The 23,725-nt window shown below is 42.5% G+C and overlaps 1 protein-coding gene across 3 annotated transcripts in view; it reads left to right on the plus strand.

The window, feature by feature from the left end:
* Window positions 1-23,725, plus strand: part of rbks (ribokinase) — a 190,051-nt gene that overhangs the window by 9,921 nt on the left and 156,405 nt on the right. Inside the window, exon 1 of one of the 3 annotated variants that reach the window (XM_068027742.1) lies at window positions 22,327-22,448. The exons of the other annotated variants lie outside the window; for them this stretch is intronic. The gene's annotated coding sequence lies outside the window, so the exon portion shown is untranslated. Of the gene's footprint in view, window positions 1-22,326; window positions 22,449-23,725 lie in introns of those variants that run through there. 3 annotated transcript variants of the gene reach the window in all.

The raw sequence follows: 23,725 nt of genomic DNA on the forward strand, positions 1-23,725 counted from the left end.
TAGACCCTTTATAGCCTTCCAGACTCAACACTGAGTTCAACAATTTAAGCTCATAATCTACCCCCTTTTTTTTCTCTGTGGTTTTTTTTGGTTTTAGACTGCAGCTGCTGGCGATAATTCTACCTTTCACATTCACACCTCTAACTCCATCTTTTGTTTCTTTAGTTATCCCATTACCACCCCCTTTTGCCTTGCACCATCAGCCCTTTCATCATTTAACCTCTCCTACCTTCCACCATATCACAGACCTTCCCTTTTCTTCTATCCTTCCATCTCCCTTTCCCCTACCTCTGTAATTGCTTAACACCTGTTGCATCTCTAACTTTTTCCAGTTCTGACAAAAAGTCGTTGACTCGTCACTGACCTGCTGCCTGACCTGTTGAGTATTTCCCGCATTTTCTGTTTTTATTTCACAAAGTAATTTATGTGTGACTCTGGCTGTCCATTTCTTCCTGCGGCTCCTCAACATCTTTGTTGCCTTCAAGACCATTAATCTATCCTCTCAAGTCCACCACCATGGCTTTGCTGTCTGCAGGTTCAGCTCAAAGCTGTTGCAACACTGGCATTCATTGCCTTCAACCGCTCTGCTCTTCTACCTGCATGGTCATTTCTGGAGTATTCCAAGGATGCATCCTTTTTCTGCTCCTGATGCTACCCATCATCTGGAAGCATGGTATCAGGCTACACAGATTATGCTAGGAGCGCACAACTCAATGCCTCTGCCTCCTTTATCAATCGGCTCTGCCAACATGAAGTTCCAGAAGAGCTAAAATTTCCTTCAACTTATTGTCAGTAAGCCAAAGTCATTCTCTTTTGCTCCTGCCAGCATACCTCTCTAGCCTTGACTCCATTTCCTTTTACTGTCTAGTACCGGAGACTCAGATATGGAGCTTTGGCATACTGCTTGGCAACAATCTCCTCGTTCTCCCCATATCTGCTCAGTCCACCCAGACTGCCTTTCTGCACATTGCCTGCCTCCACCTCTTCTCTTTTGTAACCATCACCACTCCCCAAATCCATGACTTCATCAGCTCAAGGCTCAACTTCTCTGATGAAAGACAATTGACCTTAAATCTACATTTCTCAGTCTACAAATGCTGCCAAACATGCTGATTATTACCAGCATCTTGTTTTTATTTTGAATTTCCAGAATCTGCAGTATTTTGCTTTCAACGTCTCTAACGCTGTCCTGCGCCAGCCCTCCGCAAGTTACAATTCATGCAAAACATGCCAGCCCAGATCCTCTGCGAAACTTAGTCCTGCAATCCATGTTCTATGTATCCTTGCAAGTTGATGTCAAAATTCCCATCCCCACTTTCAAATCCTTACTTGACCTTACCTCATTCTACTTTTAGTGATCTCCTCAATTTCCATACGCACCATCTACTGCAACATCAGGCTAGATCTTGTTCAGGCCTTCCCTCTGCTCGTTAGCTGGCCACTGTTCTCCTATCATTTGGAACTTCTTGCTTAGTTTCCTCTGCCTTCAAAATTCTCTTTGACTGTGCTTTCAGCTCCCCACTTACCTGTCTCCAGTTTCTTTTTTTTCCTCATCCTGTTTAGCATTCACTGTTTCTTCTTCTTTGACACATCTTTCTGCAGGAAGATCGCAATAGAACTGTAAGTTGTGTATTTTGACCCTGTTTTCACCAGAGCCACACTGATGTAATGAAAAGGTAACTAAGCCAGAGGCTCTTAATTTCTGAGAAAACTTCCTCTGCTTAGATAGCAGGGAAAGCAGGTATGTTTTCTGTCTCCTTAACATTCAAGGGCCTTGTTGCCTCATACTTGAATGATTCAAACTGTGCTATTAATCACTAGAGATGATAAGTAGCACTGGCAAGGTTTCAGTGTGGATGTAATCTCATTATACCCCTATAAAATGAGCAACTGAAGTGCTAAGGTTAGCTGAATCTTTTGTACAATTATTTTTCAAATCACCTGGGCAATACTGGAGATATTTCTTCCTGTGTCTCATTGTGACTCAGACTGTTACAAAGGTGACAGGTAATGCCGAACGCAAGAAAATATCTAGTGTAAAAAAAAATGAAAGAGTAATTTACTTTTGAATTCTAATAATTTTGATCGTGTTCCAATCTTTATACAATTTGATATATTTACATTGTACATTCAGTCAGAAAATATGCTTTCTCCTACTTTGTATTTAATTTTGCAAACCTTTAGAAGTAAGAATTTCCATACGGAACTGTCCTGCTGAGGCAGCTCTACCAATCTGCCTGTTGAGATTAGCTATATTCAAACCAAGCTAGCAATGGGTTGCCTAATTTTAAAAAGTTACTTGGTGTTTCATTCTATTATTAGGTAATTTTACATGAATTAGCAGATTGAGATTAAACCCTGCTATGGTTAGTTTGTACAATGCACAATGTGTGAAGGAGCAAACTTTAAATAGCCTATTTGGCACTTCACATGAGCATCAATTTTAGTTCTGGTATGACCAAGTTCTGATTAATTAGAATATTTTCAGATGAATGTAATAAGAAATGGCCCTTCCACCTAAACAATATGTAAACTGCAAAAATTATCACGATTCTTGTGTTTTGCAAACAAATGCAGATCATTGCAATCTCTTATTTAAAGGACTTACTTTGTTAACCAATGTTTTGTCCAAGAGTGGAGGTTTGGAAGCAGTTAACTACAGAGTTAGTCAATCATGCAACAATACTACAGTATTTTCTGGTTGGCGCTACTCACCTGTTTCAATAAACCTCTAACTACATGTGTTTCTGACACTTTACTCTGTTCCATCACATTCAGCAGTAGCAGTTCACAAAAGGCACATCTGTTTTTTAAAGAATGAGGATAAGTATAAATCAGTTAATATCATGTGTCCAATCATCAGTAATTACAGTGTATAACTTTGGTTATTGGTTTGATCATTTAACTAATTAGACACACATCTTTTTTTTTACAAGCTACTGTCCCATGACCAGTGGAAATTAATAATTACTGGTTCATTTAATTACTTCTGTCAAGGCAGCAGCATCAAACAATATATTTGATGCAAACACCAAGAGTTCCCATCTGTAGCAAATTTAGGAATCCTAAGTTTGTAGGGATTCTTTTCTCAGTTTAAGCCACCTGTGTAATATTCTACTGGAGGAATCACCAGATGATATGAAGGAAATATTTTGTTTCAAACATTTACTGTTTTTCTCTCGACTTTCAAAATGGTTACCAAAAGTACTACATTTATTTTACTTTTTTTTTAAAGTCTAGCAATTAACTGATTGCCCTGAGATTTCTTATTCCTCTGCCCTATGTTCCTATTTGTGTGTTCACATCTGTTTGGTTTCTATTAAAAGTTCATGGATTCTTCTCACTCATTATTCAGCTGATTAAGTTGCTGACATCATGTTTTAAAAGTACTTTTTGTTGTAAAAGCATTATACTGGCAGTACATCATTAGGAGACATAATCATGTGCTTGTGAGACAATGCAGTTGAGAAAATAGCTCTAGTTAAACTTCACAGTGCACTAATTTGCTACATTAGCAAAATCCATTCCAGTCATATTGACATGATAATATACTGTTCTATACAAAGGGCACAGTGTTAATTGTATCACAGTACCATGACTTATAATTTACTGGACATAATGAAAGTCTAAAGTTCACTGGTTGAAAAGATAGATAATGAAGATGTCTGCAGTGTGGCGTCGCCATGCATTTCAGCAAACATCTATTATAAGCTACCGTTGCTTCAACTGAAAAAATCTGCAATTTAGATTATTCCAATTAAAATGTTAATTTTGTTTTTAGATGCACAGAAGTAATAACACATCGTAATTTTGCAAAATTAACACACTCAAATTTAGCTTAATAGCAGCTACTGATATGAATCCCTGTCTTATCTAAACTCTCAGTGCAGCAGCACTGAGTGGTTGTGTAGGTTCAACAACAACAAATCTTAACATAAAAAATGTTATTGTGGGGACCAGGTTGGGAGATGGTGGGTCATAACTGGGTTGGTGTTTCTACTGTTTTGTGTTACTGTCTCTAGTAGAATTTGATTAGTTCATAAAAGAACCAATCACATTCTATCAATAAAATTTGTACATTGTAAATGGCATAAGAGTTCCCATGTCCTGATCCTGTTTCTAATACTAAGCAGGCAGAACATTATTTACCAACTGTATTTTGTTATTTATAAATTAATAAATCCTGAATTGGATTTATTGTCACCCATCCACCCTCTTCTTTAAGTTTATCTTACTCGGGGACTGCCATCATTGTCTTCTTGATTCTTGACGAAGCATCCCCACTTCTTGCTGACCACCAACCCTGCATCCCATGGCCATAAAAAGTCAACTGGTGCGAGAATATTTTAATGCAGTGAAATGATTTATGGCATTACATGAATGAAACTATATGGCTTTTATCCCCTGCCCCCCACCCCACCATAATATCACTGTACTATTGTGATTTCCTGTTCAGTTACACATCTGGATGTACAGTGTCTGCACAGAGAGACTATCAAGCTTCACAAACTTTCCCAACTACGATAATTTTCTGGCATCTGTTTAAAAATTGCATAAGCATAAAACAAGTTATGGAAATAACTACCCTGCACTCTTCCTCTTTTTAAGTTATTTTCACCCCTTCCTCTTTCTGAAGCGCCTTGTCCCCTCACCATCATCAGCCAGCAGCATGAAGGCTATCTCCCAGGCCATGTTAGTTGTAAACCTGATGCTAGGGGCTTGGCAAGAACAGTACACTCCTCTTCGATTCCTCTACTGAATCCTCCAGGGTAATGCTTGATTTCTGATCACCTTCTAAAAACAGCATGGCTGTAATTTGGGAAACCTGATGTTTGTCTGGATGTTGGGACATGAACATGCTGTTCCACAGCACAGTACGTTTTGAGTGAAAGAGGGAGGGCAATTTAAGTATACCACAACATCTGAAATAATATTTCCTAATGCTTGAGGCTATAATAGGCAAATACTAAGTATAAAATAGTTTAGAAAGCAAAATGTACAAAATTCAAAGTATGAAATTAAACTTAGCAAAATAGAAAAATATATACCTTTCAAATCTGTTCACAAAATATTTTGGGGATTGGGGAGGTAGGAGAGTCCCAGAAGGTCTGGATTGGTTCCCAGAGTGTGCCATTTGTGTAATTCTGCAGTGCATTCTGTAATCTCCATTCTGACAGATGTACATCAATTAAGTTCTGTTTATAATTTCGACAAGAATGCAATAATGCTATGCTGCATATCAAAACTAAATATATAATTGTCTCAATAATCCAGCAGGGTTTGCAAACCTTTATGTTGATTTATTTTTTGTGGGGATAGGGAGTTTTACGATCAGCTTTTTTTTTAATTGCCTATTATGTAGACTTCTTTTTCTTGCTCCCCATTATAATGCTACTTCACTTTTTGTTATGTATTGACTCAGTGCACACTTGTTCTGCTCAGACTCCTGAACTTCGTGGTTTGAAATTTTCTATAGTTTGTCATCTGAATAGAAAGAATTTTTAATACTTTAAAAAAAAAAGTTCAATTTTGGTGGCAAAGAATTCCTCAAAAAATGTAACTCCATTCCAGCACAGTAAGGTACTGGAACACAGGGCCCCCATAAGCCTTGCAGTAGATTTGAGGAGCTCACAACCATCTCTGCCTGTTGCTTGCCCTACCTAGGTTTAACTTTTCTTCTAGAATTTTTCTTTTTCTAGTAAATCAGAACAACTCCCTGACACCCAGCCCTTCCCAACCAACATAACCCAAATCTCAGTGCAGCACCCAACTTCATAAACTTAATGCTGGCTTCCACTCAGAGCTAGCTCTGCCAGGGACATAGCTCATCTTCTGCTTGAACCCACAAGCAAATCTGGGGGAGATGCAACCAGCAATGTTTAAATCTTAAAACTACTAATCAAATGTCAAGCTACAATTTTGCATTATAATTTTTGATGTTGACAAGCTGTTTTCACAGCCAGATATTTGAGTGTTTGGCAGATTGAATTTACCAGTAATTTGCTTCTAGTTTCAATTCAGAGTGAAGTGAGGATGTGGTTCAACATTGCTTCAAAGGTGTTGGGCAATCTCAAGACCCAAATTTTTAAATATATGTCTGAAAATTAGGGACGCTGAACATAATCGGTCGAAGAGTTCAAACGATGTGGAGTGTCATCTTCCCAAGCATTACTATGAACACTAAAAAGGAGGGCCGATTCTTTAATTTGTTGTGAAAAGCTCAGAGGCATTATTAGAGGCTGAAATGGGATTTTTTACTTTAAAGCAGAAGTTCATTGACAAGTCCCTGTAGGTTGGCTGAGTTAACATTGGCAGTCCTGTCATAAACTCATAGTTCAACAAGTTTGTTCATTACTTCACATTGTAAAAGAGGAATGTTAATACATCTTGTGTGCCATTATATGATATTTATTTTCCAAGCCTAATTAACAGTATTTTATACACTTTATGATGGACATATACAACAGCAAGTTGTAGTTTAAATGGAATATGACCTTTTTACTGATTTTTTTCATTTACCTTGGATTTTTTATTTATTTTCTTCATTTCTTTTGCCTTTTAATCTAACGTATGGATGCAAAAAGAAAATATACTACAATATTAAATATCTTATCATGCTTGAGGGTTCAAATATAGAAAGACTCCAAAAGGAAATAGAGGATCAAGTTTTAATAATGGCAGACCAATTTAAAAATGTTACTGAATCTCTGTATTTATTTAGTTTTAGTTTTAGAGATACAGCACTGAAACAGGCCCTTCGGCCCACCGAGTCTGTGCAGACCATCAACCACCCGTTTATACTAATCCTACACTAATTCCATATCCCTACCACATCCCCACCTGTCCCTATATTCCCCTACCAATACTAGGGGCAATTTATAATGGCCAATTTACCTATCAACCTGCAAGTCTTTGGCATGTGGGAGGAAACCGGAGCACCCGGAGGAAACCCACGCAGACACAGGGAGAACTTGCAAACTCCACACAGGCAGTACCCAGAATTGAACCCGGGTCGCTGGAGCTGTGAGGCTGCGGTGCTAACCACTGCGCCACTGATCTTTTTCTCCCCCTCTGTAGTTGCACTTAACTCTTGCCAATACTTATATATGCTGTCTAAGTTAGATGAAATGGAATTCTGTTAGGTTTCTAATCATAAGTGATTGCAGTGAATTTCCGTGGGAGTTCTCCCACTTGTCAGCTCTAACTTTGGCAGAAGGGCCATGGAAGCACCAGAAAACAGATTGAACAATTCTACAATAAAAGCAAAATACTGCGGATGCTGGAAATCTGAAATAAAAACAGAAAGTCCTGGAAATACTCAGCAGGTCTGGCAGCATCTGTGGAGAAAGAAGCAGAGTTAACGTTTCAGGTCTGTGACCTTTCATCAGAACCCCAGATCACAGACCTGAAACGTTAACTCTGCTTCTCTCTGCACAGATGCTGCCAGACCTGCTGAGTATTTCCAGGACTTTGCACTTATGAACAATTCTACGTTTTTCCAGAGTTTCCAGAACATGGTTGTCAATGTGACAGTGGGAGAACCCACCCGGAAATTCGCCCTCGCTTTTATTTTGTTTATGGATTTTGAAGCTGATGAGCATTGTAGTGACTTAAAGATGTGGTTTCTGCTCAAAATGAGCATAGTCTTGCATAGTTGGCATCAAAGCTCTTAGCTCATAACTATTTAAATAAGGTGTCCTCACATTCCTCTTTTCTGTCTCATGTCGTTGGTTACCTGCGAGGCATTATGTAAAAAGGCGTCAAGCAGATAGATGTTTATCGCTTCACCATACAGGTGAGAGAAGATTCAAAATTTCACCATTATGGAATTAATTAATCTGGGTCACTTGGGCTGTGATTTGCCCAGATTTACAATCTAGTTCATGCACAGTTGTACCAAGCTCTGGAACAGTAACCAGTTGTGTTGGCTGCCTCAACATTGAACTCTGGTTATCAGACAATTCTTTGGTCTAGTCATGGAATGAATGAAGGGCAAGAAGCAGGCTACCAGTTACCACTCTTCCCTTCTGGACTAACTCTCTGTCCAGAAATAATTCACAGACAGGGAAAAAAAACCCAGCCTTTAAATACAAACTGCAATGAACATCACCTGTTCTCTATTAACTCTGAAGTAAGTCCTGGTGAATTAAAGGGACCAGCATTTTCAACATTGTCAACCCTGACACCGGGCAGCCCCAACCTTATATTACCAGCAACAGCGAGGTCTTGTGGCGCACCCCCCACCACCCCCCCCGGCCCCCACCAGCCACTTGGCGATGGGGCCCCCATTTGAATATTTAAATATGTTAAATGTAATGAATTAATTATACTTACGACGCTGTTTCATGTCCCACTGCGATCTTTGGCCCGGTGGCCGGCACTCCCACGCCTTCGGATCCCCGTCCAAGGGAACGAGGCACCACACTGGTGGGGAGGGGAAAGGAGGTAAGTTTATCATTGTTTTGGGGGTGGTGGGGGGGGGCGGAGTAAACGGGGTCAAAGTAACATCATTGGTGTAGGGGATGATGGGATGGGTTATAGGTTAAAGTTTATGCAGTTTCGTGGGGGGGGAAGTAAGGTCAGGTGGACAAGGTAAATGCTTTGGGAGGGAGAGGGCAAATAATTAAATTGTTATTGTGGGGCTGAGAGAGGGGCAGAAGAAATGTCTTTATTGATTTTTCTTCACTTGAGCTTTAAATATTTAAGTTTACCGGTAAGGCTCAAAGCCTTTTAAAAATGGCATCGGCGCCTGCGCACAGGCAGCTGACGCCATTGCCGGGGATGGATGGCCAGCTCTCTCCATGTGATTGGGATGGTGGGGGGGGGCGGTGCAGCCTGCCCAGGCTATTTAAGTGAGCTTCTGCACAGAAGATTGTGGCAGCTCAGCGACATGCGGCTCCCGCGGGTGGGCTGCCGTTCTCTTCACCCACCACCGACATCGGCGGTGGGCACAGAAGATTCAGCTGTTAATTGTGTGCTTATATGCAGGTGAGGAGAGTTAATTGGGGTTTTAGTTGAGCGCTTAAAAGCAGACACTCACTGGGACTGGGTGAGGTTTTGAGTGAGGAGCTACAAGTTTGTAATCCTTTTTCTGCACAATGAATGTGAAACTGAGTAAATATAGGCTCCAACCTTATCCTTCCATAACAAGCTTTCTGGAGTTTAACATGGTAGTAGAAGATGGTTGCCTAAAGCTGAAAGTTGGAAACGAGGATTTTATTTTTGGGTTAGGAAACTAAAGTCATTGACTTTAGACCATTGTGAAAAATAGGGCAGAAAACAAGTGCAGATTGTCAGGGTATGATTACCCTCCGGTGTTTTTGGAGGCTGAACCGTATTACCAATGGAAGAATGAAATAGATATGTGGACATGAGTTACGTTTCTACCAAAAAGAAAACAAGGTATGGCCTTGGCATTGTCACTTCCTACCAAAAGTAAAATTAGAAATAAAGTGTTTTCTGAACTGGATGCTCATCAGTTGGATACTGATGAAAGTTTGGATCTTCTCTTAGAATTCTTGGATGAAATTTACAAGAAAGATGACCTATTGAATGCGTTTGAGGCATGGTCAGACTTTGATAGATTTCGGAAAACAGATGGTTATTCAATGGAGGAATATATCATGGACTTTAACAGACTGTACAAAAGATTGAGGAAATTCAATTTGGAGATCCCTGGTTCAGTGCTAGCTTTTAAATTGCTAGATTGTGCTCGGGTGTCACATATGAACAGGCTCCTGGTTCTAACTGGGGTTCGGTTCTTGGACAAAGACTCCCTGTTGGACCAAATGTCTGCGGCCTTAAAAAAAAATCCTGGGGAAACGGTCATTTCCCGCAGTCCTAGTAGAACAAGCGGGGCATTCTGCGGTGACACAAAGAATGGAGGACTTAATGTTCACAAGATTTAGAAATAATACAGGGACTGGAAGCAGGCCTGAGTACAATGGACAAGTTAAAGACAGGAGGAATGAGGATGAAAGCATCTTTAGCAGGTCTGAATATTACAGTGGACGACAGGGTTGGAACAGCAATCAAAGGCAAATGAATCCCAGGAATGCCCAAGAAACGGTTAATAGGTGCTTCAGACGTGACTCAAAGTATCATTATGCAATGAACTGCCCTAAGCGGAGGGGTAGTCTTCGAAATAACACATGACGCAGAGAATTCTGAGGCAGAAGAGGAAGATACTGATGGATCTGAACGAATTGTTCTGGTCACAAGGAGTTTTAGTCCTGTGATGAATATGTTGGTTGCGGATTCGTTCAACTGTGCAGTACTGGATAGTGCTTGTATGTCGACAGTATGTGGCACTGATTAGTTACAGTGTTATCTGGATTCACTCAGTAGTGAGGATCATCGCAAGGTTAAGAAGTATAAAAGTACGACCAGCTATAGGTTTGACGATGACAACACATTGAAGTCTCTGAAGAGCGTAGTAATCCCATGTAAAATAGCTGGGGTAAGCCACTTTATCACTACTCATGTAGTCTCCAGTGAGATACCTACACATCAGGGTCACTGTTCAAAAATAAGGGGTCGCCCATTTAAATCAGAAATGAGAAATTATTTCTCTGAGGGTTGTGAGTCTTCAGAATTCTCTTCCTCAAAAAGTGGTGGAAGTAGAATCTTTGAATATCTTTAAGGCAGAGGTAGATAGATTCTTGATAAGCAAAGGGGTGTAAGGTTATCGGGGTAGTTGAAAATGTGGAGTAATCAGTTCAGCAATTATTGAATGGCGGAGCAGGTTTGAGGGACCAAGTGGCCTACTGCTCCTAATTCGCATGTTTATATGTTGAGTAAGTCTTCAATGAAAAAGGCACAGATGAAACTTGATATGGAGCATGATAAGGCAATTGTTTTTGGGAAGCCACTGAATTTGCAATTTACCCAGTCAGGGCATTATTGTATACCCTTAACAAAACCTGTTATTTCTAGTCAGAGTGTTTGAGAAGTATTGATGGCATCAAGTGTTGCGAATCAGAAAGATAAAAGGCAAATTGTCTTAAAGTTACACAGACAATTTGCTCGCCCTTCTTGTCAGAGATTAAAAACCCTACTAAAAGATGCAGGTGTGATTGATGAGGATAATAGAAGAGATTAGCGAAAAGTGTGAAATTTGTCAAAAGTATCACGTCCTATTGTCAGCCTTTCGTTCACACGTGACTTTAACGAGGTAGTTGTCATGGATTTAAAGCTATGGGATAAAGACAAGAATATTTTCATTCTACATTTTATAGGCCTAGCAACTAGATTTAGTCTTTCTACAGTAATAAATAGTAAGACCGAAAGTGTGATTATAGACAAAATTTTGGAGAAATGGATAGGGACGGGACTGGACTTGGGGCACCAGCTAAGTTTCTGCCTGATAATGGAGGGGAATTTGCCAATCAAGAGTTCAGGAATATATGTGAAAACATGGACATTACGGTTATGAATATTGCAGCTGAAAGTCCTTTGAGCAATGGACTTTGTGAAAGGAAACATGCAGTGGTTGATGAAAGGTGACATAAAATCTTGGCTGACCAGCCAAACTGCAACTTGACGACCGCCCTGACATGGGCGGTTCATGCCAAGAATTCGCTTCAGATAGTTGGAGGATATAGTCCCTATCAATTGGTCTATGGAAGGAATCCCAGATTGCCTTCATAGAAACATAGAAAATAGGAGTGGGAGTAGGCCATTCAGCCCTTCGAGCCTGCTCTGCCATTCATTATGATCATGGCTGATCATCCAGCTCAGTAACGTGTTCCCACTTTCGTCCCATACCCTTTGATCCCTTTAGACCCAAGAGCTATATCTAACTCCTTGAAAACATACAATGCTTTGGCCTCAACTGCTTTCTGTGGTAGCGAATTCCACAGGCTCACCACTCTCTGGGTGATAAATATCTCCTCATCTCAGTCCTGAAAGGTTTACCCCGTATCCTTAGACTATGACCCTTGGTTCTGGACTCCCCCACCATCGGGGACATCCTTCCTGCATCTACCCTGTCAAGTCCTGTTAGAATTTTATAGGTTTCTTTGAGATCCCACCTCACTCTTCTGAACCCCAGCGAATATAATCCTAACCGACTCAATCTCTCCTCATACGTCAGTCCCACCATCCCAGGAATCAGTCTGGTAAACCTTCGCTGCACTCCCTCTACAGCAAGAACATCCTTCCTCAGATAAGGAGACCAAAACTGCACACAATATTCCAGGTGTGGCCTCACCAAGGCCCTGTATAATTGCAGCAAGACATCCCTGCTCCTGTACTCGAATCCTCTTACTATGAAGGCCAACATACCATTTGCCTTTTTACCGCCTGTTGTACCTGCATGCTTACCTTCAGCGACTGGTGTATGAGAACACCCAGGTCTCGCTGCATATTCCCCTCTGTTTATAGCCATTCAAATAATCTGCCTTCCTGTTTTTGCTACCAAAGTGGATAACCTCACATTTATCCACATTATACTGCATCTGCCATGCATTAGCCCACTCACTCAACTTGTCCAAATCACCCTGAAGCCTCTCTGCATCCTCCTCACAACTCACCCACCCAGTTTTGTGTCATCTGCAAATTTGGAGATATTACATTTAGTTCCCTTATCTAAATCATTAATGTATATTGCGAATAGATGGGGTCCTAGCACTGATCCCTGCAGTACCCCAGTAGTCACTAGCTGCCATTCGGAAAAAGACCCATTTATCCCTGCTCTTTGTTTCCTGTTGACCAACCAATTTTCTATCCATCGCAATACACTACCCCCAATCCCATGCGCTTTAATTTTACACGCTAGTCTCAGGTGGGACTTTGTTGAAAGCCTTCTGAAAGTCCAAATAAACCACATCCACTGGCTCCATGATTTCCCTTTTGTAAATTTATGCTGACTCTGCCCGATTCTACCACTGTTCTCTAAGTGCTCTGCTATAAAATCTTTGATAATGGACTCGAGAATTTTCCCCTCTACTGACGTCAGGCTGACTGGTCTATAATTCCCTGCTTTCTCTCTACCTCCCCTTTTAAATAATGGGGTTACATGAGCTACCCTCCAATCTGTAGGAACTGTTCCAGCGTCTATAGAATCTTGGAAGATGACCAGCAATGCATCCACTAATTCTAGGGCCACTTCCTTAAGTATTCTGGGACACATACCATCAGGCCCTGGGAACTTATCGGGCTTCAATCCCATCAATTTCCCCAACACCATTTCTCTACTAATACTGATTTTCTTCAGTTCCTCTCTCTCACTAAGTCCTGTGTTCCCAACATTTCTGGTATGATATTTGTGTCCTCCTTTGTGAAGACAGAACAAAAGTATGCATTTAGTTGGTCATACATTTCTTTGTTCCCCATAATAAATTCCCCTGTTTCTGACTGTAAGGGACTTACATTTGTCTTCACCAATCTTTTTCTCTTCCCATACCTATAGAAACTTTTACAGTCAATTTTTATGTTCCCCGCAAGCATGCTCTCGTACTCTATTTTCCCCTTCTTAATTAATCCCTTGGTCCTCCTTTGCTGAATTCTAAACTGCTCCCAATCCTCAGGTCTGTTTTTTCTGGCAAATTTATATGCCTCTTCCTTGGATCTAGTGCTATCTCTAATTTGCCTTGTAAGCCATGGTTTGGCTACCTTTCCTGTTTTACTTTTGTGCCAGACAGGGATAAACAATTGTTGCAGTTCATCCATGCGCTCTTTAAATGTTTGCCATTGCCTTTCCACCGTCATCCTTTTAAGTAACATTTCCCAATCCGTCATAGCCAACTTGCACCTCATACCTTCGTAGTTTCCTTTACTAAGATTCAGGACCCTAGTCTCATTATCAACTATGTCACTCTCCATCTTGATGAAGAATTCTGTCATATTATGGTCGCTCTTCCCCAAGGGGTCTCACACAACAAGATTGTCAATGATTCCTCCCTCATTACACAATACCCAGTCTAGGATGGCCAGTTCTCTAGTTGGTTCCTCAACGTATTGGTCCAGAAAACCAGTCCGTATACACTCCAAGAATTCCTCCTCTACGATATTGTGACTAATTTGATTTGCCCAATTTATATGCAGATCAAGGTCACCCATAATTACAGATGTTCCTTTATCGCATGTGTCTCTAATTTCCTTTTTAATGCCATTCCCAACATCACCACTGCAGTTTGGGGGTCTAAATACAACCCCCACTAACGTTTTTTGCCCCTTAATGTTTCTCAGCTCTACCCATACAGATTCCACATTGTCAGAGCTAATATCTTTCCTCACTATAGCATTAATTTCCTCTTTAACCAGCAATGCAACTCCACCGCCTTTTGCTTTTTGCCTGTCCTTCCGAAATACTGAATACCCCAGGATGTTCATTTCCCATCCTTGGTCACCTTGCAGTCATGTCTGCGTAATCCCGCCTATATCATACCCGTTTATGTTTAGCTGTGTGATTAATTCATCCACTTTATTGCAAATGCTCTGCGCGTTAAGGCACAAAGTCTTAAGACTTGTCTTTTTAACATTACTTGTCCCCTTCCCACTATTTTTCACTGTGGCCCTTTTTTGATTCTGGCCCTTAATTTCTCTTCCTATCACTTTTCTTTTTCCCCTTACTGTCTTTTGTTCTTGTCTTTGATTCTCCCCTCCTCTGACTCCTTGCAAAAGTTTCCATCCCCCTGCTATTTTAGTTTAAACCCTCCCCAACCACTCTAGCAAATACTCCCCCTAGGACATGCTCAGGTGTAACCCGTGCAGTGTGTACTGCTCCCACCTCCCCCAAAACCGGTCCCAATGTCCCAGGAACCTAAAACCCTCCCCCTCACACCATGTCTTCAGCCACGTATTCATCCGATATATCCTGCTATTTCTACTCTGACTAGCATGTGGCACTGGTAGTAATCCTGAGATCATTACCTTTGAGGTCCTACTTTTCAACTTACTTCCTAGCTCCCTAGCTTCTGCTTTTAGGACCTCATCCTTTTTTTTTTACCTATGTCGTTTGTCCCAATGTGTACCACGACCACTGGCTGTTCACCCTCCCCTTTCAGAATGTCCTGTAACCGCTCTGAGACATCCTTGACCCTAGCACCAGGGAGCACCATACCATCCTGGAGTCTCTTTTGCGGCCACAGAAATGCCTATCTATTCCCCTTACAATTGAATCCCCTGTAACTTTTGGAAGATCTTAATGTCAAATAATATCAGTTACTCCAGGGCCCTTCTTCCCTGGTCCTCGTTACTACAGAACTCCCTAAAAAAGCACTACTTACTACATATGAAATAAACTGTAAACCTTTCTTACCTTAGATACTTACCCAGCTATTTAGAGCTATTCCCTCACAGCAGTGATTCACCAACCTTGCAGCTTTCCTGTGACATCTCTGTTGGCTCTTTTTCTCTTTTTTTTTCAAAACTCCGGTAGGCTGGAAGAGTTCCGACTGCTCTCCGCTCCTGAAGGTAAGTGAAGGCCCCGAGCCTCGCGCTGGATTTATCCGCTTCTGGTTCTCGGCGTTTCCACACAGGTCCGACTGCTCTCCGCTCCGGAAGGTATGAGCTGTGCGACAGTCTCCTGCTCTAGAAGGTACTACAATCAGTTCCATTTTTTCTACACATTTGAATGCTTTACGTGCAAGGAGATGGACTTTCGTCAAGGCTGAGGTCTTTGAAAAGATTCGCACAGCTCTAAGGCATCGTATGAGGCCATCTGCGGCGAAATTTAGTTCAGGAGAGTTGGTCTGTTATAAAAGCGTGGGCCATAGATAATGAAAAGGCCCTGGTAAGGTAATCGGCCGGGATGGTATAATAGTAGTTATCAAGCATGGAAATTAAACTGTTAAGGTTCATTCTTCACATTTAATAGGGGTTGATTACAAAATATCAGAATCTGAGGAACTGATAGAGGGAAAAGAAGCACTTTGTACCTCAAATATTCATGTTTTTTGTGATTAAGGTCCTGAGGCACAGTTAGATCAAGGGTTGGATAGAAATGTAACCAATCATGATGCTCAGGAAAAAGCTGTATCATCCAAAGGCCAATTGCCTCAAGTCGTTATTCGGGGTGACATATATTCCAGAGGGGTCTGGTAAATGGAGGGTTGCGACAATTGTGGGGCGTGCAGGAAAATCTACAGTTTAAATATTGGTTAAATGTTCAAGATGGCCAAGAAGCCACAGCCACGGACTGGCAGAATGGGGTGAAAGAGCGGAGGGTAAGAAAGTGCAGTGCAAGTTTTTAGAGTGGGTCAGGAAGTGACTCTTGGATAAGAAAGCGATCACGTACTGGAGAAAGAGCCTCCGATAAAGTGCCAGGGAGATCTTCTAGCAGTCGTTCCGAAAGACATCAAAGTGCTAATAGAGGCCGAAGTTTGAACTGATTCCATAATGAAATGAAGGCTAGAGGGCAGTCTCGGAATAGAACTCGAAGCAGAAGTCCCTATGATCGTGAAGTTTTAGTGGCTGCCAATAAGCTGGAGGATAAACTATTCCGAGAAGCAAAACATAAGGAATTCGAGAGTTGGAGAGAGTTTGGAGTCTATTCTGAGATAACCACATAGGGGACAGCCGGCCTTGTCATATAGATGGATTTGTACTGAAAAAGTCTTTCATAAAGTCATAGAGTTATACAGCACAGAAACAGGCTCTTTGGCCCATCGTGTCTGTGCCGGCCATCAAGCACCTCTAACTCTTCTAATCCCATTTTCCAGCACTTGGCCCACAGCCTTGTATGCTATGGCGTTTCAAGTGCTCATCTAAATACTTCTTAAATGTTGTGAGGGTTCCTGCCTCTACCACCTCTTCAGGCACTGCATTCCAGTTTCCAATCACCCTCTGGGTGAAATTTTTTTTCCTCAAATCCCCTCTAAACCTCCTGCCCCTTACCTTAAATCTATGCCCCCTGGTTATTGACCCCTCCGCTAAGGGAAAAAGTTTCTTCCTATCTAACCTATCAATGTCCCTCATAATTTTGTATACCTCAATCATGTACCCCGCCCCCCCCCCCCCCCCCCCCAGCCTCCTCTAAGGAAAACAACCCTCGCCTTTTGAGTCTCTCTTCATAGCTGAAATGCTCCAGCCCAGGCAACATCCTGGTGAATTTCCTCTGCACCCTCTCCAGGGCAATCACATCCTTCCTGTAATGTGGTGCCCAGAACTGTACACAGTACTCCAGCTGTGGCCTAACTAGCGTTTTATACAGCTCCATCATAACCTTCCTGCTCTTATATTCTCTGCCTCGGCTAATAAAGGCAAGTATCCCATATGCCTTCCTAACCACCTTATCTACCTGTGCTGCTACCTTCAGTGATCTATGGACAAGTACACCAAGGTCCCACTGTACTTCCTAGGGTCCAACCACCTAATGTATATTCCCTTGCCTTGTTTGTCCTCCCAAAATGCATTGCCTCACACTTCTCAGGATTAAATTCCATTTGCCACTGCTCCGCCCATCTTACCAGCCCATCTATATCATCCTGTAATCTAAGGCTTTCCTCCTCACCTAGTTTCGTGTCATCTGCGAACTTACTGATCATACCTCCTATATTCACATCTAAATTATTAATGTACACTATAAACAGCAAGGTTCCCAGCACCGATCCTTGTGGTACACAACTGGTCACAGGCTTCCACTCACAAAAACAGCCCTTAACCATCACCCTCTGCCTCTTGCCACTAAGCCAATTTTGGATCCAATTTGCCAAATTGCCCTGGATCCCATGGGCTGTTACCTTCTTAACCAATCTCCCATGCGAGACCTTATTTGAAGCCTTACTGAAGTCCATGTAGACGACATCAACTGCTTTACCCTCATCTACATATCTAGTCACCTCCTCGAAAAATTCAATCAAGTTACTTAGACATGATCTCCCCCGACAAAGCCATGCTGACTATCCCTGATTAATCCCTGCCTCTGCAAGTGGAGATTAATCCTCTCCCTCAGAATTTTTTCCAATACCCTACCATTGATGTTAGACTCACCGGCCTGTATTTACGTGGTTTATCCCTGCTACCCTTCTTGAATAATGGTACCACATTCGCTGTCCTCCTTCCTGATGGAACTTATAAGGCTAAAGCGAGGTTAGTTGCGAAGGGTTTTGAAGAGTGATTGGGGGATGTTAGAGTGGACTCTCCTACAGCTGTAAAAGTAATCTTGAAAATCATTTTGGCTCTTTTGGTCACATATTCATGGGAATGCAGATCCATTGATACAAAATCTACATTTCTGCAAGATGGTACTTTTCAGAGAGAACTGTATCTGAAACCATCGAAAGAGGCAGCAGATGCAGAAGGAAAGTTATGGAAACTGGACAAATGCATCAGTGGCTTTAATGATGCTTCCAGTGTGTGGTATTACTCGGTGAGATCTGTTTTGTTGAAAATTGGTTTTTATTTTTTATTTATTTTTTTATTTAGAGATACAGCACTAAAACAGGCCCTTCGGCCCGCCGAGTCTGTACCGACCAACAACCACCCATTTATACTAATCCTACATTAATCCCATATTCCTTACCACATCCCCACCTTCCCTCAATTCTCCCACCACCTACCTACACTAGGGGTAATTTACAATGGCCAATTTACCTATCAACCTACAAGTCTTTGGCTGTGGGAGGGAACCGGAGCACCCAGCGGAAACCCACGCGGTCACAGGGAGAACTTGCAAACTCTGCACAGGCAGTACCCAGAACTGAACCCGGGTCGCTGGAGCTGAGAGGCTGCAGTGCTAACCACTGCACCACTGTGCCACCCAACTGCGTGTTCAACTAAAAGCAGATCCTGCTATGTTTTGTTGGTATCATCAAGGGAAACTTTCAGGCATCTTCATGATGCATGTTGATGATTTCTTACGGCGTGGTACTGCAGATTTTGAAAAATGTGTCATTAATAAGATTAAGGCAAAATTTAAGATTGGGAGTCAGGCTCATGGGGCCTTTAAATATATTGGTTTAGACATTAAGCAGAATAAGTCTGGAATAAATTTGAATCAACAATCCTATTTATAGAGTGTTACTCCCATCCTGGTTTATCGTGTTAGGTGATCACAGAGAGATGATGATCTATCTAAAGTAGAGATTGAGCAATTGCGAAGCCTGGTGGGTCAATTAAACTGGTTGGACTCTCAGATTAGGCCTGATGTTAGTTTTGATGTGCTGGAGTTAAGCACAATGATGAAACATTCAACAGGTGAGAATGTTTTAAGGGCAAATAAAACGTTGAAAAAACTAAATCTGGAGAAATGTGTACTGAAGTTCCCATCCTTAGGTAACCCAAAGAACATGAAGCTAATAATTTTTAGTGATGCTTCACATGCTAAACTTGCTGATGGATATTTCAAGTGCAGCTGGCTTCATAATATTTCTGATGGGTGAAAATGGGAAATGTTGTCCTTTAGCTTGGGAGGCTAAGAAAATAAAATGGGCCTTTAAAAGCATTTTAGCTGCGGAAACTGGGTCTTGTGGAGGCAGTGGACATGGGGTTCTATTTGTCAAATATTTTGGGTGAAATTCTGAATAAGGGACATGCTGAAGATAGGATATCCATTGAATGTTATGTGGATAATTGCTCTTTGTGGGACAATGTACACTCGACAAAAAGTGTGAGTGAGAAATGACTACGTATTGACCTTGCTGGATTGAAACAAATGCTGGAGAGAAAGGAAATCTCCAAACTTAAATGGTTAGTTGCAAGTCATCAGCTAGCCAATTGTTTCACAAAGAGAAATGATAGTTCAAAGAGATTGTTGGCGGTGCTGAATGAGGGGCATTCCAATATGGAATTTAATTTTGATTTATTTTGAAGAGCTGGAACCTGTCATGGCTGCTCAGCACATTGCACTACTGAACTACAAGAAAGCCCCCAGCGAGTTAACATCCGCAGCACTTAAAGCAGCCAGAAGCACTGCACAAAGAACAGCCAGGCGTTGCGCAAATGACTACTGGCAACACCTATGCAGTCATATTTAGCTGGCCTCAGACACCGGAAACATCAGAGGAATGTATGATGGCATTAAGAGAGCTCTTGGGCCAACCATCAAGAAGATTGCCCCCCTCAAATCTAAATCAGGGGACACAATCACTGACCAACGCAAGCACATGGACCGCTGGGTGGAGCAGTACCGAGAACTGTACTCCAGGGAAAATGTTGTCACTGATACCGCCCTCAATGCAACCCAGTCTCTGCCAGTCATGGATGAACTGGACGTACAGCCAACAAAATCGGAACTCAGTGATGCCATTGATTCTCTAGCCAGCGGGAAAGCCCCTGGGAAGGACGGCATTACCCCTGAAATCATCAAGAGTGCCAAGCCTGCTATACTCTCAGCACTCCATGAACTGCTTTGCCGGTGCTGGGACGAGGGAGCAGTACCACAGGACATGCGCGATGCCAATATCATCACCCTCTATAAAAACAAAGGTGACAGCGGTGACTGCAACAACTACCGTGGAATCTCCCTGCTCAGCATAATGGGGAAAGTCTTTGCTCGAGTCGCTTTAAACAGGTTCCAGAAGCTGGCCGAGCGCGTCTACCCTGAGGCACAGTGTGGCTTTCGTGCAGAGAGATCGACCATTGACATGCTGTTCTCCTTCGTCAGATACAGGAGAAATGCCGCGAACAACAGATGCCCCTCTACATTGCTTTCATTGATCACACCAAAGCCTTTGACCTCGTCAGCAGACGTGGCCTCTTCAGACTACTAGAAAAGATTGGATGTCCACCAAAGCTACTCAGTATCATCACTTCATTCCATGACAATGTGAAAGGCACAATTCAGCATAGCGGCACCTCATCAGACCCCTTTCCTATCCTGAGTGACGTGAAACAGGGCTGTGTTCTCGCACCCACACTGTTTGGGATTTTCTTCTCCCTGCTGCTCTCACATGCGTTCAAGTCTTCAGAAGAAGGAATTTTCCTCCACACAAGATCAGGGGGCAGGTTGTTCAACCTTGCCCGTATAAGAGCGAAGCCCAAAGTACGGAAAGTCCTCATCAGGGAACTCCTCTTTGCTGACGATGCTGCTTTAACATCTCACACTGAAGAGTGTCTGCAGAGTCTCATTGACAGGTTTGCGGCTGCCTGCAATGACTTTGGCCTAACCATCAGCCTCAAGAAAACGAACATCATGGGACAGGACGTCAGAAATGCTCCATCCATCAATATCGGCGACCACGCTCTGGAAGTGATTCAAGAGTTCACCTACCTAGGCTCAACTATCACCAGTAACCTGTCTCTCGATGCAGAAATCAACAAGCGCATGGGAAAGGCTTCCACTGCTATATCCAGACTGGCCAAGAGAGTATGGGAAAATGGCGCACTGACACGGAACACAAAAGTCCGAGTGTATCAAGCCTGTGTCCTCAGTACCTTGCTCTACGGCAGCGAGGCCTGGACAACGTATGTCAGCCAAGAGCGACGTCTCAATTCATTCCATCTTCACTGCCTCCGGAGAATCCTTGGCATCAAGTGGCAGGACCGTATCTCCAACACAGAAGTCCTCGAGGCAGCCAACATCCCCAGCTTATACACACTACTGAGTCAGCGGCACTTGAGATGGCTTGGCCATGTGAGCCGAATGGAAGATGGCAGGATCCCCAAGGACACATTGTACCGCGAGCTCGCCACTGGTATCAGACCCACCGGCCGTCCATGTCTCCGCTTTAAAGACGTCTGCAAACGCGACATGAAGTCCTGTGAAATTGATCACAAGTCGTGGGAGTCAGTTGCCAGCGATCGCCAGAGCTGGCGGGCAGCCATAAAGGCGGGGCTAAAGTGTGGCGAGTCGAAGAGACTTAGCTGTTGGCTGGAAAAAAGACAGAAGCGCAAGGGGAGAGCCAACTGTGTAACAACCCCGACAACCATTTTTTTCTGCAGCACCTGTGGAAGAGTTTTATAGAAGCTTTTATAGCCACTCCAGGCGCTGCTCCACAAACCACTGACCACCTCCAGGCGCTTACCCATTGTCTCTCGAGACAAGGAGGCCAAAGAGATTTTGAAATATTCATTGAGCATGTTAATACTTTGTGCATAATATGGAATTTATTTTCAAATGTTGTTTGAGCATGTTAAACTAAGTTGTATTGTAAAAAGAAAGAAGGGAATCTGTTAATTGTGTGATTATATGCAGGTGAAAGGAGTTAATTGGGGTTTTAGTTGAGCACTTAAAAGCAGACACTCACTGGGAGTGGGTGAGGAGCTACATGTTTGTAATCCTTTTACGTTGTGCAATAAATGTGAAGCTGAGTAAATATCAGCTCCAGCCTTATACTTCCGTAACAAGCTTTCTGGAGTTCAACATCAGCCCAGTATCTGAGTTGTGAATGGTATTGAACATTGTGCAATCGTCAGCGAACAACCCAACTTCTGACCTTATGATAGAGGGAAAGTCATTGATGAAGCAGCTGAAGATGGTTGGACTTTGGACACTGCCTGCAGTGATGTTCTGGGGCTGAGATGATTTAGCTTCCAACAACCACAACTATTTTCCTTTGTGCTAGGTATGACTCCACTAGAGTTCTCCTCCCCCCCCCCCCCCCCACCCCCTGCGATTCCCATTGATTTCAATTTAGTTATGGCTCCTTGATAGCACACTTGGTCAAATGCTGCCTTGATGTCAAAGGCAGTCTTTCTCACATTACTTCTGGACCTCAGCTCTTTTGCCCATGTTTGGCTGTAATGAGGTCTGGAGCTGAGTGGTCCTGGCAGAACCCACACTGAACATCAGTGAGTCGTTCATTGCTCGGTAAGTACTGCTTGATAGCACTTGCATCACTTTGCTGCTGATTGAGTGATGACTGATGGAGCAGTAATTGGCCGGTTTGGATTTGTCCTGTTTTTTGTGGACGGGACATACCTGAGCAATTTTGTACATTGTCGGGTTGATATCTGTGTTGTAGCTGTACTAGAACAGCTTGGCTAAAGGGCAAGGCTAGTTCTGCAGCACAAGTCTTCATTACTACAGCTGGGATCTTGTTAGGGCCCAAAGCCCTTTGCCGTCTATCAGTGCCTTCAGCAGTTTCTTGATATCACGTGGAGTGAATCGAATTGGCTGAAGTCTGGCATCTATGATGGTGGGGACCTCAGGAGGCTGAGATGTATCATCCACTCTGCACTTCTGACTGAAGATGGTTGAAAAACGTCAGTCTTGTGTTTTGCACTGACTTGCTGGGGAATGATGGGGATGTTTTGGAGCCTCCTCCTCCAGTTAGGTGTTTAATTGTCCACTACCATTCACGACTGGGTGTGGCAGGATTGCAGAACTTTAATCTGATTCTTTTGCGTGGAAGCAAACTGAGGAGTTTTTTTGATATATGGCAATGACTGGGACTTGGGTAGAGAGGGCATAATTTCAAAGTTTGATGAAACAAAGCTTGGAAATATAGTAAATAGTGTGGTGGATAGTAGTAAAATTCAGGAGGGCATAGATTGGTGAAATGAGCAGACACATGGCAGATTAAATTTATTGCAGAGAAGTGTGAAGTATTAATTTGGGTAGATAGAATGAAAAAAGACAACATAAATGAGATGAGAACACAAAGTGCTGGAAATACTCAGCAGCTCTGCATCATCTGTGGAGAGAGAAACAGAGTTAACGTTTTAGGTCTGCGATCTTTCATCAGAACTGGCAAAAGTTAGAAATGTAACAGTCTTTGAGCAAGGGCAGTGGGGGTGGGGGGGGGGGGGGTGGGGTGGAGAGGTTAAATGCAAATTGAGTGCTAAATAGTTGTAGCGAAAGACAAAGCATGACTCCAGATAGGGTGCTAATAGCAGAATA

This window comes from Heterodontus francisci, chromosome 3, assembly GCF_036365525.1.
Source record: "Heterodontus francisci isolate sHetFra1 chromosome 3, sHetFra1.hap1, whole genome shotgun sequence".
Lineage (NCBI taxonomy): Eukaryota > Metazoa > Chordata > Chondrichthyes > Heterodontiformes > Heterodontidae > Heterodontus > Heterodontus francisci.